A 17,773-nucleotide genomic window follows, 5' to 3' on the forward strand; every position below is an offset into this window, starting at 1 on the left:
AAAACTCAGATAGAACTTGGAACATTGATGACATTATTAAACCACTGAATGACTACAGAGGCTTCCAATCAGATTTATTCTTATATGAAATAGTTAAATGTTTTATGTTTTAAGCCACAGTTAATTATAATGTTACTTGCAGTTAAAAGCATCTTAACATAGTTCCTTGATTGGCGGGTTTGTTCTGCACAGCAAACTGATGAGTTATTACCAAAAGAAGACATAATCCATGAAGAAAATAATCTGAAATTTACTGCACTTTTATTCTACTGGTCAAACCTAAAACCATTTTCATGCTGTTATTCAGTGTATTCTTTTGCTCTTTTAAAGCTCCTGGGCTTCCCTGGTGGCGCAGTGGTTGAGAGTCCGCCTGCCGATGCAGGGAACACGGGTTCGTGCCCCAGTCTGGGAGGATCCCACATGCCGCGGAGCGGCTGGACCCGTGAGCCATGGCCGCTGAGCCTGCGCGTCCAGAGCCTGCGCTCCACGACGGGAGAGGCCCCAACAGTGTGAGGCCCACGTACCGCCAAAAAAAAAAAAAAAAAAAAAAAAAGCTCCTAGTTTTCTTTTTCCTTCTAAGAATGATAGACAATATGTTGATTGAAAAGAATGACATGTATCTCCTCAAGTTTTCCAATGTCAGCTAGAACATTACATTAAAGAAACATAGTTCTGCTTACAAGTTGGTGAAGGAAGTATTTAAGAACAGGGAAAAATGTTCTATTCCATATTAAGAAAAAAATTCAGGTTACAGAAAAATATGGTATGAACTCTATGAAAATATTTTTGTTAAAAACATAGAGATGGAGAGATGGAAAGAAAGATGTTTAAAAAGATTTACAGGGGCTTCCCTGGTGGCGCAGTGGTTGAGAATCCGCTTGCCGATGCAGGGGACACGGGTTCGTGCCCCGGTTCGGGAAGATCCCACATGCCGCGGAGCGGCTGGGCCCGTGAGCCATGGCCGCTGCGCCTGCGCGTCCGAAGCCTGTGCTCTGCAACCGGAGAGGCCACCACAGTGAGAGGCCCGCGTACCGCAAAAAAAAGTTTCTGTGACAGTACACATCTTTGCTTTATCACGATGAATCCTAATACTTCTCTACATAAGAAAAGTCTTAAGAAAAAAGTAAAGATTTTATGTATATCTCCTAATTCTAGGCCTCCAGGTGCATACAATTTGATGAAAAACAATACATACGTAAATTTCAGAAACTAGGGTGGAAATATTAAATATTTAAACTCAGCTGAACTCATGAGAAAACAAGAGTATTGCTTTTCATTTTCACATGAAAAAAACAATTTAAGCCAACTACTGAAGACAACTGGCAAGCTATTGATGGTCTGGCCCAAGATCAATGAAAACACAATTTATAGCAATACTTCGGAAAACTACTACATTCCAAACGTCCTAGACTTTGCATATAAACAAGACATTTGGAGCTGTTATACTGTAACTACCTTAGGAAAACAGTTTAAATCTATTAGCGCATATCCAGATAGGACAGACTATAAACATAAAAGAGACTACGTATTCTTCCCACTAAGTAAAATTTAATCCTGAAACGGGTATCCAATTGCACCAATTTTTGTTAGAATCTGTATTCCACTGTGAGAAAGTAGGACAAGCATAATTCACCAGCTTGAGTCCCTATACCCTGGTCCCTTCAGCGGTGCTGGGACAAAAAGAGCCTCTGGACACCAAATACTTTTGGGGGAAGAAACAATCTCCACACAAAGTTTAGTCTGATGATGCAATAGATCTCTGAGGCCGAACTTTTTGTTCCTTAGCCACGATTAATTCTCTTATAATGGTAGAGTCTTTTAATTTTTTTTAGTTTATTCTATGTAGTTTTCCATTGTGAGTGTGTTATTCACGCTATATAATAATGCAAGTTCAAAAAACCAGCTGTTTTGCCTTAATTATCCACATAAAATACCCCCAATCCAAGCCTACACAGCAGTTACAGGATGTTGACTACTTCTTGCTTGTCTCAACAGAACTAAAGGAGGGACTGGTGTCAACATTTGCCCCATTTAAAGAAAAGCCCAATCATTAATACATATTTTTAAAATTATTATAATATTCATATTATATGGCATTGAAATGGAAGCCTATTTTCAAAAAAAGTGTAAATACATATCAAGCATTTAAAGTATGTGAAAATTTGCTTGAATGTTTAAAAATTTATCCAAAGTTTATAATGTGAAAATTCCTGTTTTAATGTTTTAAAATGTCAGATATAATCACAGAGCCCTCACTCTCTACCAGTCAGAAATGTATATATATATATTTAGAGATTGTGCTAGTCAAAATGTTTCATACTTGGTGAATTGTAATTTTGGTATTAGGCTCATAAATGTGTTGTTCTAGAACATGAAACAATGTATAATTTCTTATGCTTTATTTTTAGGGTAGTTTTCAAATTAAAATAAAATAAATTTCTGTAATAGGAAAAAAACTTCCCTTAAAAAAGTTACCTGAAAAGAGATAAATGTACCTTTTTTCTGATGTTACAGAAGAAAGTCATAAATATTTAGCAGATTAAATTTTTAAATTTACTTCAAGAAATATTATTTTTGAGGAAATAATATTTTTAACACTCTTTTAGAAACATTGAGTCTAATATACCTAATATTTTCCTTATATTTACTATTTTCTTTTTTGCTCCTTTAGGATATTTCTAACCTACTGCTTATTTTCTTGCATCCAGAAAGAATAGTTATTTAAGTTGTCCAGAGCATAAGGTCAGAACTTTTTCTAAATTTATAGGAAGGTTTAAACCAAAAGATCATCATTAAATCAATTACAGAGATTTTTTAAAACTATATCCCATATGATTTGCACCCATTCTCCTCCACCCTCCCTTTCCCGGCTCCTGTGCCCTTTTGTTTGCTGGCTGAGACAATGCTTCCTAGACACAGCTAACTGTAAAAACAAAATACTACTTCTCATGTTCTCACACTGCAATCAATCCCTTGTCTCTCTCTTCTCTCTGAGAGTAAGTCCAGAAGAAGCAAGAGTTCAAAGCAATGCCCAGAACTGATAATATCTCTGCAAAGCAGTCCTGTGGAAAAGCTCTGTCACTGGGGTCCCAACAAGATCCCTGGGACTTCCCACTAGACTAGACACACCAGGTTCTCTGGCTCCACAAGGCCTGGCTTCTGGACTAGACTGGCCCTTTATTGCAGAGAGTAACAAATTCCTTCCAGCTCCTCTAAATCAGGCATTCGATGCCTCAATCTCCCAGGCATTCAGCAGTGCTGGAGTATTTGTTAATGATGTATCCCAGGTACGTGTGCAGCATCTGTTTCCAGGTGCCACGAGGTCCCTGAGCCAATTATCTGATTCATTTTTTGCTCTCTAGAGACAGGTTTATGTTTAATCTTTTATTGCTATTAGATTAGATGACTATTGTCCCTGGGGAACCTTCGCCCTATTAGATACATTCCTGAAACCCAGACATAAAAGTTGTCATGTTCAAGTGAAATGAATGTCTGTTATCACCCTTCCTTAAAAAAGCAGGAACCTTTCCTACTAAAAAAAAATAATCAAGCTGTATAATTTAGAAATGAAGAAAGAGGGGAAGTTTTTGTGACATCAACAGTATGACTAATCTCTACCTTAATCTGAGAAAGTGTATTCATTTGAAATAAGAATGTGCAGCTCCCTGTTCTCACAAAATGCCTTTGTGCTTAACTATGTTGCTTAATGTTTATTAAAATGTGCATTGGTGTTTTACAAAAATGCTTATTACCTTATATCAGATAATACACCATTATAAAATGAAGCTGATCTTTTACTATGAGGATAGTAAGTACACTATAGTTAATGCAAAAAATGAAAACATATGACCATATGCAAAATCCCACCACCTATACATACCCAGAATGTAATACAAAAAAGATTACGGAAAACTGGAGGAGCAATAAGAGAAATAACAACCATCATTTTATACAACTACTTTTTACCATTTTGGTACCAATATTATTTTCTTCCTTTTTTTTCCCTCATGCATACAATCCCACCTTCCCCCCAACTTTAGGCAAGCTTCTGACTTCTTTCTGATTGGAGTGGTTGGTTTGGCTGCCTAGAAAAGGACTAATAATCCTCAACAATTAAAACGGATTCACTAAAAATTAGTCATGCTAAATGAATATCTTTCCTCTTAAAAAGAAAATTAGATGAAAAAAAAGAAGTCTTTGTATTATTGTTTCAAGAAGGCACTAGACAGTCTCCCATAATTCACTTAAGGACCACATAAAGAGGTACTGGATAATAAAGCAGATACACATCCAAGAGTAAATAAATAAATAGCCTTGTATATTCACTCATATCTGCATTCATCTAGTCGACACCCAGTGAGGGCAACTATAGACAAATTCTGTGATAGGCACTGATTTCAAAGATAGAAGCGAGAATACTAATCTATTTATGAGCCAAGTGCCAGCAAACCACAGAGAAAGGACAACCGATTTTGGTGGGCGGGGAAGAGAAAGGTTTTGTATTTGAATAGGCCCGGGAGGAGGGCTATTTCAATAGGTAACACTAGGAAGATAATCTGGAGCTGGGATTTTGAATGGCTTTTCAAGTCAGTCCAAAGAATTCCGATTTGTCCTATAGACAAGGGGAAACCACTGAAGGTTTTTTACCACGGGAGGGACACACGAAGGGATCTGTGACTTAGAGAATGCTGAACGCAGGGCAGGAGTTGGAGGTTGGAAAGTGAGCGAGGAGACAAAAAGTAGTACTGGGGGCCTGAAGGAGGCCAGTGGCCATGGAAATGAACCGAGAGAAAGGAAACTGAGGGCCAGATCACAAAGGACTTAGAGGTAAGGAGGGAGAGAAGGAGGGAGAGAAGGCTGCTGGACAGAGTGACGGCCTGGTCCCATGTAGCTAGCTGATAAAGGAGGTGGAACAGGCTAGAAGAGGGAGAGGTGTCCAGTTTGTGAAATCAATGATCTGAGAAGACAGACGCAAAGAATGTGAGATGGATCAGCACCACCACAGCGGCGCTCCTCGTTAAGGCAAGACTCAGCTGGGAAGATCTTTTCCAGTACCTGGACCCCTCCACGGACCTGTTAATTCTGAATCTCTGAGATGAAGCCTGTACACGTGTATTCTGAGGAAAAACAAACTCTCCACGCGAGTCTGGCCCAAATACCTGGTTAAGGATCAAGGACAAGGAGCGTGGTTCTCAAACTTTTTTCTACCTCAAACTACCCTCTTGTCAGTAGAAAACGAACCCAGTAATTACAGTGAACTGGAGAAGAACCAAGTACCAACCAAAGCGGTATAATCACAAACAATATCAGCCATCACAAAATACAGGTTCCAAAAAAGTATTTCTGCAAATATGAATGCAGGAACAGTAAATGAAAACCAACTACAACTCAAGACAACCCCACTGGTTCAGGGCTAACAGACAGTCCTTAAAATTTCCAGAATATCCCGTACAATAGGAGCTTTGTATTGTTCCAAAGCACCATGTTGTGGACTTTTTAGTAGAATACTAAATTAGGACTCCCCCCTCCCTCACTGTACTTTCTAATACAGACTTGCTCATTTTAACGTAGAAGTGCCAAATTTTAGTAAGCTTTCATACATTTCTCAGGAGTTTCCTAGTAGGTAATATTTAATTATTCAAAAGTATAGGAGTTCTAATTTTTTATTTTTCAGAAGTATCCATGTGGATTACCAGTGAACTGCAGATAATATTCTAAAAAAGAAAGCCTAGAGTGGAGACAGTAATCATTTTCAAATGCATACAAGACACTCATGCAGAAATGAGAACAAATTACAGCTAGAGTCAGGACTAAGTACTAATGGACGACCATAGAGGGTCATAACTTTCAGGTCAATACACAACAGTCTTCAAATAATCAGAGGCACCCCAAGTAGAATGAGCTTCTAGTTCTTTAGCTTCTTGAGGAAGTCCTCAGGTTCTGACAGTGGATGACCAAGTCAAGAAGAAGGAATTGCTTTGCCCAATTAGGAGACTAGTCCTAATGACCATAACACACTCAGAAATGCTATTAGCAGTCAAGAAAAGATAGTTTAAGACACTTGACAGCCTACCCGTGTCTCTCCTTCTCACCCCAAAAGCAAAGTAAAAGTGAACAATGATGTGAGGCAGAATGATAATCTTCATTATTTTTTGTTCCTGCTGACTAGGCTCTACCTTCTGAATGTTGAGATAGTCTCAGTTCAGAACAACCAGAAACAATGCAGGATGAGTACAGCTGACTCCTTTAAATGTATCGAGGTGGAATGTAGACTGCTTTTTGGAGCTACCAATGAATGAAACCATGGATAAAAATGTTGTCATTTGGGCTTCCCTGGTGGCACAGTGGTTGAGGGTCCGCCTGCTGAGGCAGGGGACGCGGGTTCGTGCCCCGGTCCGGGAAGATCCCACATGCCGCAGAACGGCTGGGCCCGTGAGCCATGGCCGCTGAGCCTGCGCGTCCGGAGCCTGTGCTCTGCAAGGGGTGAGGCCACAGCATTGAGAGGCCCGCGTACCGCAAAAAAAAAAAAAAAAAAAAAGTTGTCATTTATTTCAGATTTGTTGTGCATTACTCAACAAAGAAATAAACCTATTTTAGCAAGTCATGAAATATTTATTGAAACTAGCCAATCCTCAACTTATTTATTCTATCTCTATTAAAAAATTAATTTACTTCAACTTACAAAGAAAAAAAATTAAATGTGTGAGGCAGTACATAGTTTTTCAAACATCTTTTAGGTGGATGTCAGCAAAAAAGTTTGAAGAACACTCCTTTAACCTAGAAAATTCCATTAAACCACCTATTTTTTCTGATTAAGGATCACAGTGTTCCTTGACCTCTTAATCTTCTCTTACTTTTATAGTCAGTACCAAGTGCTGCACTCCTTCGTGGGGACATTTTTCACAAGGACATAAGTTTCTCCCTCCAAGATTTCCTACCTACCAGACAATAAAAGAAAGCAAACATAACTGCTCTGACAAACGAATGCTTCAGCAAAAAAGAAAAAAACAAAACCCAAAAAACCAAACCTGCTTGATTTCCTGGACCATTGGATCATTCTCCAAGTCAAAACTGCTAGTGTTAAAACCACAAATTCCAAGTATCTACAACACTAGGTCTTAAAGGGGAATCACTCTACAGTTGATAGGGGCCTGGTGGGTCAGGCCACATATGAGTTCAGCATTATTAATAATAGGTTAGTTATAAGACACCTCTAATAGCACAGCAAACTTTACCTGTGGGCTTCCCTGGTGGCGCAGTGGTTGAGAGTCCGCCTGCCGATGCAGGGGACGCGGGTTCGTACCCCGGTCCGGGAAGATCCCACATGCCTCGGAGCGGCTGGGCCCGTGAGCCATGGCCGCTGCGCCTGCACGTCCGGAGCCTGTGCTCCGCAACCGGAGAGGCCACAACAGCGAGAGGCCCGCGTACCGCAAAAAAAAAACCAAAACACCTTTACCTGCACTCTCATCACAAAGAGGGGTGCGAGCTGCCCACTGCAGTGCCACCTCCAGGCCTAGAAGGACAGCTGTTGGTTTGTATCCCCAGGAGTACCCAGGTAAGATTTGAAACTGGCCCCCTTACACTGGAAACCAGGAAGAGACCAAAGAAATAGGCAGCCACTCCAGATTGGTAGGTGGCAGGTAACAGGCAAGGGGACTTACTAATGAAGCTTGTCTTGGTTGGCTGCAAGACAAGTCAATCTTTGCGCCCGCCCACCAGAACTAAGAGTTTATATGCTGTCCTTAGGAGGTTCAGCCCTGCATACCACCCAGACGGTCTCAACAACACATTACCCTCTCAAGGCTGCATCACTGAAATGGCTCTGGCTGTGGCAACGGTGGGCAAAACTTATATTCCAAGGGCAGGGGGAGGGGGTGAAGAGCCTGAATCGCCCAGGTCAACTGGGGGCCAACGTCCTCTTGATGACCTCCTCCAACAATGTCCAGAGGACTATTTCTAATGGCAAAATATTAGAAACTTAACATGTTCAACCTAACACGTAAGGAAGTGGTTATCTAAATTAAGACCAAACAATGCAATATTAAGTAGCCACTGAAAATTATACTTACGGAGAGGTTTTAGTGACATGAAAAACATTTATAATGTAAAGAGGAAACAAAGCGACATATAAAGTTGTAATGAGACAGTAGGTGAATGAAAGTGCCCAGTGCAGCCCCTGGCACATAATAGAGAACTCAATCTGTTGTTAACATCCACTGAACGATCTAAAGTATATAAAAAGCTTGGAAATAAAGCTGAAGGAAATGTGGCAAAATAACAGTGGTTGCCTCTGGGTAAGAATTAAAGGTGGTTTTTTTTTCATGCATATTTTTTAATTTCTTTTTTTCTATAGTAAATACTTACTTTAAAATCAGGAAAAGGATTTAAAACTAATAAACAAAACAATGTTCTCTTTAATTCTTCACACTGTGTAGTAGCTGACCTTTAAGAATAAGGACATCTCCAACCCATATGTGTGTGTGTGTGATTGGGGTAATATATATATATTTTTTTAATTTAATTTATTAATTTATTAATTTATTTCCCCCTGTCAACAGGTGTTAGCTATTTACCAGTAGCTACTAAAACCTGACTGAAGGAAAGCCTGGCTACAGACAGTACCAGGTGGAAACAGAAGCTCCTAGGGTTTAGAACCAAGCTGAGTGGACAGTGCTCACAGCATACAGAAGCAGGCAAAGTATGCTTTGTAAGACATGTTCCAAACCTGTATGTCATGGTTTGTTTGAGATAAAATTGGAATATTTTATGATAGAAGCATTATTAAAGGTGACATGGCTTTCTACAATTGTAAAAGTATTGATAGTAATACTTATAATAATTCTTAATGATTATTTGTATCTGCATAGTACAATGCTCATTATAACATTAATAGTGCTTTTTGTAGTTATTCTTGCCTTAAGTGTTCAGGATCCACTTAGCGGAAAAACAGAATACAGACACTGTGAGATACCAGACTAAAACCACAGGTACCTTCCATGTTTACAGTACTGCCAAGTTTCCAAGTGCATTATTTTATTGATTGAATATTTATCCTCATACAAATAGGGGGATGACAGGGGCCTGGGTGACCAAGCCTTAGTCAAGGCTGGAGCCCACTTCTCCTTTTTTTGTCCCTACATACGAATTCCAACTTGTTTAACCATATTGTGCCTCATTTCCTATTGTGTAAAATCAAAAAGATAATACATCAAAGGGTGGGTGGGAGGATTTAACCATTAACATAACACTTTAAAAGAATGCCTGCAATCAGTAAACAACTATGTATCAACTATTAGTATCATTACTCCAGAATGAAGAAAATCTACCTTCCTTTCTAAGATCTTGAAATTACATCTATGTCAAAAAGTCATAAAATTGAGAGGAAACTGCAAACTTGATATTTAGAATAACTTTTTATTGAGCTTCGTACCCTCTTATTGTAATAACCACTGCTAGGCCAGATTTTAAATGCTTAAGGCACCCTTTGACTTCAAGAGAAGTCTCACACATTAAAAACAATAGCTTCAGGACTAAACCTTTTCATCAGGCCTTTTTTTTCCCCCCATTGAGCCTCCTTAAACAAGATCATGAAATTCTCAACTTCAAAGAGTTCAATTCCACTGAACCCACTTTACATGAAAAAGTCAATTACCCCAGTTGGAGTGGGCCTAGCATCTTAAAAACTTGTACATTGTATTAACACCACCTTTAAAATAGAAGGAGACAGGCAATTGGGCCTAAAAGACAGGAAAACTTGAGGGTTTCACCTACTATTACCCATACTGAAGATTTTTTTTAAATTATTAATAATTGGGGTAAAGCCAAGTACTAAATGTTCAAATTTTGCAGTTTTAAGACACTTACTAAAATAGTATTATTTAACTAGTTTAAAAAATTGACAAAATAGTCAAATTAGGCTGTATTTTTAGAAAAGTACATTTGGCTCAGGAAGAGGCTTTTTTTTTTTTTGCCACACTGTGTGTCTTGTGGGATCTTAGTTCCCCAACCAGGGACTGAACCCAGGCCCACGGCAGTGAAAGTGCCGAGTCCTAACCACTGGACCACCAAGGAATTCCAAGGAAGATGCTTTTCTAATATCAGGAAACACACACAAAATGGTCTTTAATGGGGTATCGGTTTTCATTTTTTAAAAAAGTCACTTTAACATGTTTCTGTATATACACATGTTTGTGTGTACATATATAAATATAAACTTTTCTAAGCAAATGTCTATACTCTCCTAACAAAGATAAATGATAAACATGCATTTCATTCATCTTGTCAGTCTTCTTCAAAGAGTGATCTTTTGTACTGCCCATTAAGCGTTAACAATCAATTCAAAAATTCAGCCTCGGGACTTCCCTGGTGGTGCAGTCATTAAGAATCTACCTGCCAATGCAGGGGACAGGGTTCGATCCCTGGTCCGGGAAGATCCCACATGCCGCAGAGCAACTAATAAGCCCATGTGTCACAACTAATGAGCCTGCTCTCTAGAGCCCGTGCGTGCCACAACTACTGAAGCCCGCGTGCCTAGAGCCCATGCTCTGCAACAAAAGAAGACACCACAATGAGAAGCCCACGCACTGCAGTGAAAAGTAGCTCCCGCTGGCCGCAACTAGAGAAAGCCTGTGCACAGCAACAAAGACCCAACGCAGCCAAAAATATAAATAAATAAATATATTTTTAAAATAAATTCAGCCTCAGAATTCAAAGGATCATTAAAAAAACAAGACAAAACAAAACAGTCCCAGGATGGGTGTTAAAAAAAAATTAAGGGTTGAGGGACTTCCCTGGTGGCACAGTGGTTAGGAATCCGCCTGCCAATGCAGGTGACATGGGTTCGATCCCTGGTCTGGAATGATTCCACATGCTGCAGAGCAACTAAGCTCGTGCACCACAACTACTGAAACTGTGCTGCAGAGCCCACGCGCCACAACTACTGAAGCCCGCGCGCTCTAGGACCTGTGCTCCACAACAAGAGAAGCCATTGCAATGAGAAGCCCACGCACCGCAATGAAAAGTAGCCCCCGCTTGCTGCAACTAGAGAAAGCCCACGCACAGCAACGAAGACACAACACAGCCAAAAATAAATAAATTAATTAATTTTTAAAATAAAGGGTTGAGCTAAAACATCTGAAATTTATCTTTAAGAAAATGAAGTTATATTATATATATATTATATACACATTATACTTTAAAATATGTGATCACAGATTTGGTTAAAAACAGTAGGGGTCCCCCTCCCCAAAATAATTATATCAATGATATTTTCCTTATATTACAATTAGAAACCCAAAAAAAGCTTTAGAAAGAAAAAAACTAAAATATGAAATCCCAAAGGAAAGAGAATTAACTCTTTAGAAAACTGTATGAGTATCTGTCCAGCAAAACTGCTTCTAATCAGCATGTCTACTTATCTCAGCAAAGATAAGTGTAAATCTTTTTCATTTGTACATTATTTTGGGCAGACAGGCTTAAAGTTAAATTTTAGAAAGTTCATAGTGGGTGAATAAACAAAAGAGTTCCTAAAAATACCTGTCATTCCAATATACTAAGAAAAATAACCTTGAAACTAAAAATCATGAGTTCTCAGTACAGAAATGAATCATGATAAAATTATAAGCTTGAACTTAGATGACTTGCCAGGATCTGTGCTTTGGGATGATTTTTGCTCAATGAACTTAAAATTACAAATCCATTCTTGACTCTAGGGCAATCTTTTTTTTTTTTTAAAGGATTAATCTACCTCTAAAATAAAATTATTTTAAGTTAAATATAATTAAGGATGCTGTTGTTTTAAAATTCTCTGAGGGGCTTCCCTGCTGGTGCAGTGGTTGAGAGTCCACCTGCCCATGTAGGGGACACGGGTTCGTGCCCCGGTCCGGGAGGATCCCACATGCCGCGGAGCGGCTGGGCCCGTGAGCCATGGCTGGTGGGCCTGCGTGTCCGGAGCCTGTGCTCCGTGCTCCACGGCGGGAGAGGCCACAGCAGTGAGAGGTCTGCATACCACAAAAAAAAAAAAGAATTCTCTGAGTAACTATGCCAACTTTATGCATCTGTACCTGCCTGTATACACACACAATCAGAATACAAATAAAGGAATGAAGTTATGAGCTTTCAATAAAGCCTTGTTATATTTTCAATAAATCCTTATTTTCAATAAAGCTTTCAATAAGGCCATGTTATAGTTTCATTCAGATTTCCTTAGGTTATCAATAGGAATAATATCTGTGGTATAGGTAACTTTTCTAAGGTAAACTTTCCCAGATTAATGCCTGTGCTCTTCTAACAAAGATAAATGGAAAGTAAGTGGAGCAGACAGATTTGAAGCTAAGAATAAAGCTACAGAGCAAAGGCAAATTGTGTGGACTGTTGTCTGATTCCTGTTAATAAAGCCAGCTCAGCTCACCTGTATCCAGACATGAAAAATTAAGCGAATCATGGCAACAATTTTTGGATAACTCATCTCAGAAAATATTGGACCTGAAATATCCGGATCATTGAACCAAAGATGAATTCTTGATTTGCTGTACTCCTTCATTTTATTTTGTTGGCTTAAGACAGGCTAGACGGTTATTTTATGCTCTCCTAAGTATTTTTAAGTCTCCATCCCTCTCAAAACTTTCCCGCTGACTAGATAGATTCTCCCTAGAAGGAAATATGCAAAACAACTCTTAGATCTGGAGTGGACTGACTTGGGAGTTAAATTCCAATGTGATCCTGACACTTTTAGAATTATTATCATCTAACATTAAAAGCACCAAGGAGCCTTCTTTAGACCACAAAATTTAACTTCCAATTTAACAAAAGGCCTACGTAAACATTTTACCACCATATGCATAATATTTATTACTAATGCAAATATAGAGATGGATAATCATAAAATAATTTTGCATTATCCCTGGAAATCCTAAAAAAAATCAAAGACTGCATGAATATACATCGTTCTTTTAAAGCTACATAAAAGTTCAGATTAAAGTTCCTTCACAACATTTCATTATTTTCTAGGATCATAACAGATTCCTATTTTCCTCTGTATACTTTTTCTCAGTGTTCTCATTCTTAACCTAGTACATATTAGGCAACATCTCAGTGCTTTCTAAAGTTTACTGAATGAAATGTTTAGTTCCTCACACTTAGGATTTTCAATCTTAAGGCTAATATGAACTATGCTTCTCCAAAATAAGTGGCAAGCAACACACTGTGTACAATGTGGACACAGTAGTTTCCTAGACAGCTGACCAAATTTGTATTTGCTGTAGTGTCATTGATTAAATGAGACACTGTGGCCTTTTCTGACTCATGACCACAGATTGTACAGTTTTCCAGCCACTTTTCTTACAAAAGCATACAACAGGTCACAAGGATTTTAAAGATCAATGCAAAGCAACTGTCACTACAGGAAGAACAACAGTCTGCATTCTAAAGTTTGATAGACATTATGATGCTATATTTTGAGTAAAAATCTAACACAGGCTTATAATACTTTTATGTTTTTTCATACTGAAATTGTACATGTTACTTTCCAAACCTCACATATAAGAAAGAACATAAAGATGTACAATTCCTTTTACTGATAGTGTTTCTTTTATTATTTTTCCTTAGTAAAAACCAATTTGTGGATAAAGTTTCCTTAGCCAGACAGTATTTACTTCTAAAAATTCCTACATTATCTTATAGACCCCAAATACAGAACTCAAAATATAAAAACAATAAAACCCTTATAACCATTACCACGGGTGGAGGGAGGGGAGAAAGTCAGAAAAATATACAAAGCTGGATGTGGAGGATGCCAGAGGGGAGCGGGGGAGGGTTTCGTGAGGTTCTAGACAAGCCCTGTGATGACGTCACCTCACATACATAATGTTACAGCAGTCAGCACAGGCCTCCTGCTTTCCTATTGGTGGACACCGTGTCAGCCGACATCAGAAGATAATCATCATTGGCCAGACAATTACAACTGGAGCAACTAGCATCCAGGGCTGCTAGCACAGGCCTGACAGGCTGCTGAAAGAGAAGGCAGAGCCCAGCTGCCCTTCTCACTCAATGAATTTTATGTCACCTTACCAATCACTAGGCGGTTTTGCTCTCTTGATGGCAGCCCTTATAAATTAAGTCAGCTATTCGTGAAAATAACAGGTAAAGGCCAGACATCTCATAAAAGAACAAAATGCCTCTATTTTCAATGCCATAAAATCACAAGGGCTTTTCTGTGTAAAATCAGAACTCAAAAATGCTGTTGAGCTAAAAGCAGGCATTTTCCTCTACCTCATGCAAAACACTTTCATTTACCAGATAATATTACCCAGGATATTTTTAACTTGACATATATTTTCAAGATGTGGCTCAGGATGATTCTCCAAGGCATAACATTTATTACTTTGCATTTCCATAGCTTTTCTAATCTATTACATGTGAAACCACCTGCTAGAAGAGTAAAACAGTCTATAGTATTTATCCCGTGTCTAGAACAATGAATACAGGGTTAATCATTATTTAAGCAGCAATTAACTTGATAAACTTCCCAGTTGAATCCTTTACTTTATAAAAACACCACTCCAAAAATGGGTCCCATTACACTAATATGTAATAAGGTAATGAATATGGATTATAGGAAAAGTTTAATAAAGGCCTTCAAACAATATTCAAAAGGTAGTTCAGACAGCATACTGACAAAACAGCACTCCTGGCCTTCCTCACAATTCTTCAAAAGACAGTAAGGGTAACTTATTTTTTGAGAGATAAGTTATAATTCTCTAAACTGAGTTTTGACGTAGCCTCTAAATTGATGCTATGTCTAAGGGATTTTTAAGGACCACTGAAAGTGTTTTGTCAAAAAATAGAGTAGAAACTTCACAACACTGTATTTTTCCTCCAGAAGCTATTCAAGCCATTTTTAGTTAATGAGTCTGGGAAAGGTAAGACTTTGTGTTTCCTAAACTTCCCCTGCCCCCAAGAGGGTGTAAGCCTTGGTTATGGAGTTCCTTCTCCTGTTAACAAGGGAAATGAAAAGGAAATCTTCATTTTCTTATATACCTGGTTCAAGACTTTTTGGCTGTTGAGGTTTTGGGGGAGGCTTATAAAACTGGGACCCAAGGATATTGGCAGAAATGCATACACCCTGGGATACAAGAAGAAAGCAAGACAATTAAGGTCAAAGAGAGAAAAAGTCAGGAAGGGGAAACCCTAGTGTGAGAGACTATGACATAGTATTCAAAACGCAAGGGGAGGCCAAGTATGTTAAGCTTCGAGTATGCACAGATAGTGCTGGCAATAAAATGGACACCCATCATCATTTTAACCCACGAGACAACCCTTTTCCCCAGCATCTGCCATGTACAATGCACTCTTCGAGGTGCTCCGCATAATCAAGATTGGAGTGAGACAAGAACCAATGCCCTGAAGAGATGATGGTCTAGTAAGAGGCACAGACACACATGCAAATATTTAGGCATATGAAGAAAAGCCAGGAGAGACATTGCCAGATGAAAAATACAGATAAAGAGCTAGGAGGAAAGAGCGGCAAGAGCCCAACAAGCGAAGATTAACTGGCTCACTTTTGCCATTTTCAGTCCCCAGAGGGCTAGGCCCTGTCGGGTTCAGTGTGTACTTGTTGAGCGAGCGGAGAAAAGAGGCGGGAAATGGTACCTGGAGGTGGAGGAGCCACAGACAGTGGCCTCAGAGAAAAGGCAACAAGTGAATAAGAGACAGTATCCACCGCGGAGGGGCACTGGCCCACAGTGAACCCGAGCTGCCGGCGCGAGGGGAGGCCGGCTCCAGAGACGCAGGTTCAACAAGGGTGCAGCAAGCTGGAGACAGGGCGGACGTTAGAAACCACAGAGCGCGCAGGGCCAACGGGGGAGGAAGATGGGCTGAGCTGTGTGGCAAGCGAACGTGACAGACAGCTGCAGAGAAGACCAGAGCCTTCGGCTGGCCCGCCGTACCGCCCGCCACCCCGGGCCACCGCCCCCGCCCTGCCTTCAGCGCCACCCCCTTCGCGGGAGGAGGAAGTGCCGCTGGAGAAGGTTCCCTTGGTGGCGCCCAAGGGGGCTTGGCCTCCCGGAGCGCCGAGGCCTTAAATGCCTAAACTCCTACTGGATCGAGCCTCCCGGTGCACAGCCGTCTTCCGGACCCACCCTCGGCGCTTTCGGCCTCGGCGGCCCAGGGGGCGCCCCGGCCCCGCGCCCCGTGTGCTCCCGCACTTCCCGGCTTCCCGAGCGGATCGCGTTCCCCTCCTGGCTTCCGGCAGCGGCCCTCCGGCCCCCGCGCCCTCGGAAGCCCCCAGCCACGCCGCAGCGAGTGTGAGCGCGCAGGGCCGCGCGCCCGGCTGGTCGCGCCCGCCCCAACAGGCCGGGCCCAGTCGGCACGCACGGCGCAGGGGGCGGGCCCGGCCGGGCTGCGGCCGCAAATGGCCCGCCGGTCCCGGGCGGGCCGGCCGGGAGGGAGGAGGCGGGAGCGGCGGCCGAACCCCCCGAGACTAGTCGCGACTCCCGAGAGCCGGAGAAAAAGACGTTGAACCCCCATCACCCGGTTCCGGTGCACGGCACCCCCTATTGCACCGCTCCCCCGCCCCTGCCCCCCGGCGCGCCGGCGTCTCCGGTTTCCCATTGATGAGATGGGGGAGGGAAGGCAGGTCGTGAGGGCGCCGGGGGCAAGCGCTCGCGCACGCGGCGGGCGGGATCCCCCAGATCCCAGGAGAGAGCCCCCTCGGCCGAACCCTCTCATTCAGCACCTGGGAGGCTGCCAGCCGCTGCCCAGCTTGGGGGTGCGTTGGGCTTGCTCTTTACTGATCGTCAGACGGGGTTAAGAGGAGCAAGAGAATGTCTGCCACAGCAGCTCGATCTACAGGGAAGAAGCGAGATGAGCACACACACCCTCCCCCTGTTAAATATTGCAAGGTGACACAGGATCGCTTCCCACACAGGGATTTTCACAAGGGCTGGCGGAGGGACACAGTGAACCAGAAAGATGCTTTCCCGGGTTAGAAGTTTGTCTGGGGAAGAGCCCCGAAGGACTCTGCGGACCCAGAGGTTTTTAATCGGTGTCTCAACTCCAGTCAGCAGCTTCCCACTGAATTAGAATTGAGTGTGTCCAAAAGGCGTTTCCGTAAAACAAACTTAATAATGGCGTGGCTCCACTCGCTCGGGTTCATTCATTTTTATTACTGTTTTCATTGTCCCCTCCTCCCCCACTCCCCGCCTCCGTCGCTTTATGAAACCGGAAAGGGATCCGCGTGGGGAAAGGGGTCCAGGAAAGGAGGAATCCGGCCGGGGAGCAGCAAAGAGGAAGACAGTGAAGTGGCAGAGCTGCAAGGAGAAAGGAAGGGCAAGAAGGATGGGGAGAGGGCGAGGACCAGAGAGCTGAGGACGGCGGGCCGGAGAGGGTTAAAGGGAGCAGGCGACTGGGTCCTCCCTCCACTGCCTTTCACACTCTGCTTGCGGGAGGCCAAGCAAGAAAACCCCAATCTAGAGGAAAACAAGGAGTAGCACAGGTAGGGACTGTGGCATCTCTCCCGCCTTCCCTGTAGCACAGACCTCTACTCTATGTACACATATATGGTCTATGTTATATAATCTGTGTTAAAGATGCGTGTGTAGCCACGGTTCACCCAGGGGCACCCACAGACTCACGCGCTTCATGCAGCCCCAGTGTCTCCTGCACCCGGGAGACCCGGGAACTCAGCGATCCGCTCACTGCTGCTCGCGGTTCCTCGCTCGATTCACGCCCCAGAAAGGGAGTACCGACATTAAGGCACACCGGGAAGACGCGCAGG

The 17,773-nt window shown here is 41.9% G+C and overlaps 1 protein-coding gene across 6 annotated transcripts in view; it reads right to left on the bottom strand.

Annotated features, from left to right (window-relative positions):
* ELOVL6 (ELOVL fatty acid elongase 6) overlaps window positions 1-17,773 on the bottom strand; it is a 365,824-nt gene that overhangs the window by 119,580 nt on the left and 228,471 nt on the right. The window contains exon 1 of one of the 6 annotated variants that reach the window (XM_067036489.1): window positions 15,649-16,096. The exons of the other annotated variants lie outside the window; for them this stretch is intronic. The gene's annotated coding sequence lies outside the window, so the exon portion shown is untranslated. Of the gene's footprint in view, window positions 1-15,648; window positions 16,097-17,773 lie in introns of those variants that run through there. 6 annotated transcript variants of the gene reach the window in all.

Source organism: Kogia breviceps, chromosome 6, assembly GCF_026419965.1.
Source record: "Kogia breviceps isolate mKogBre1 chromosome 6, mKogBre1 haplotype 1, whole genome shotgun sequence".
NCBI lineage: Eukaryota > Metazoa > Chordata > Mammalia > Artiodactyla > Physeteridae > Kogia > Kogia breviceps.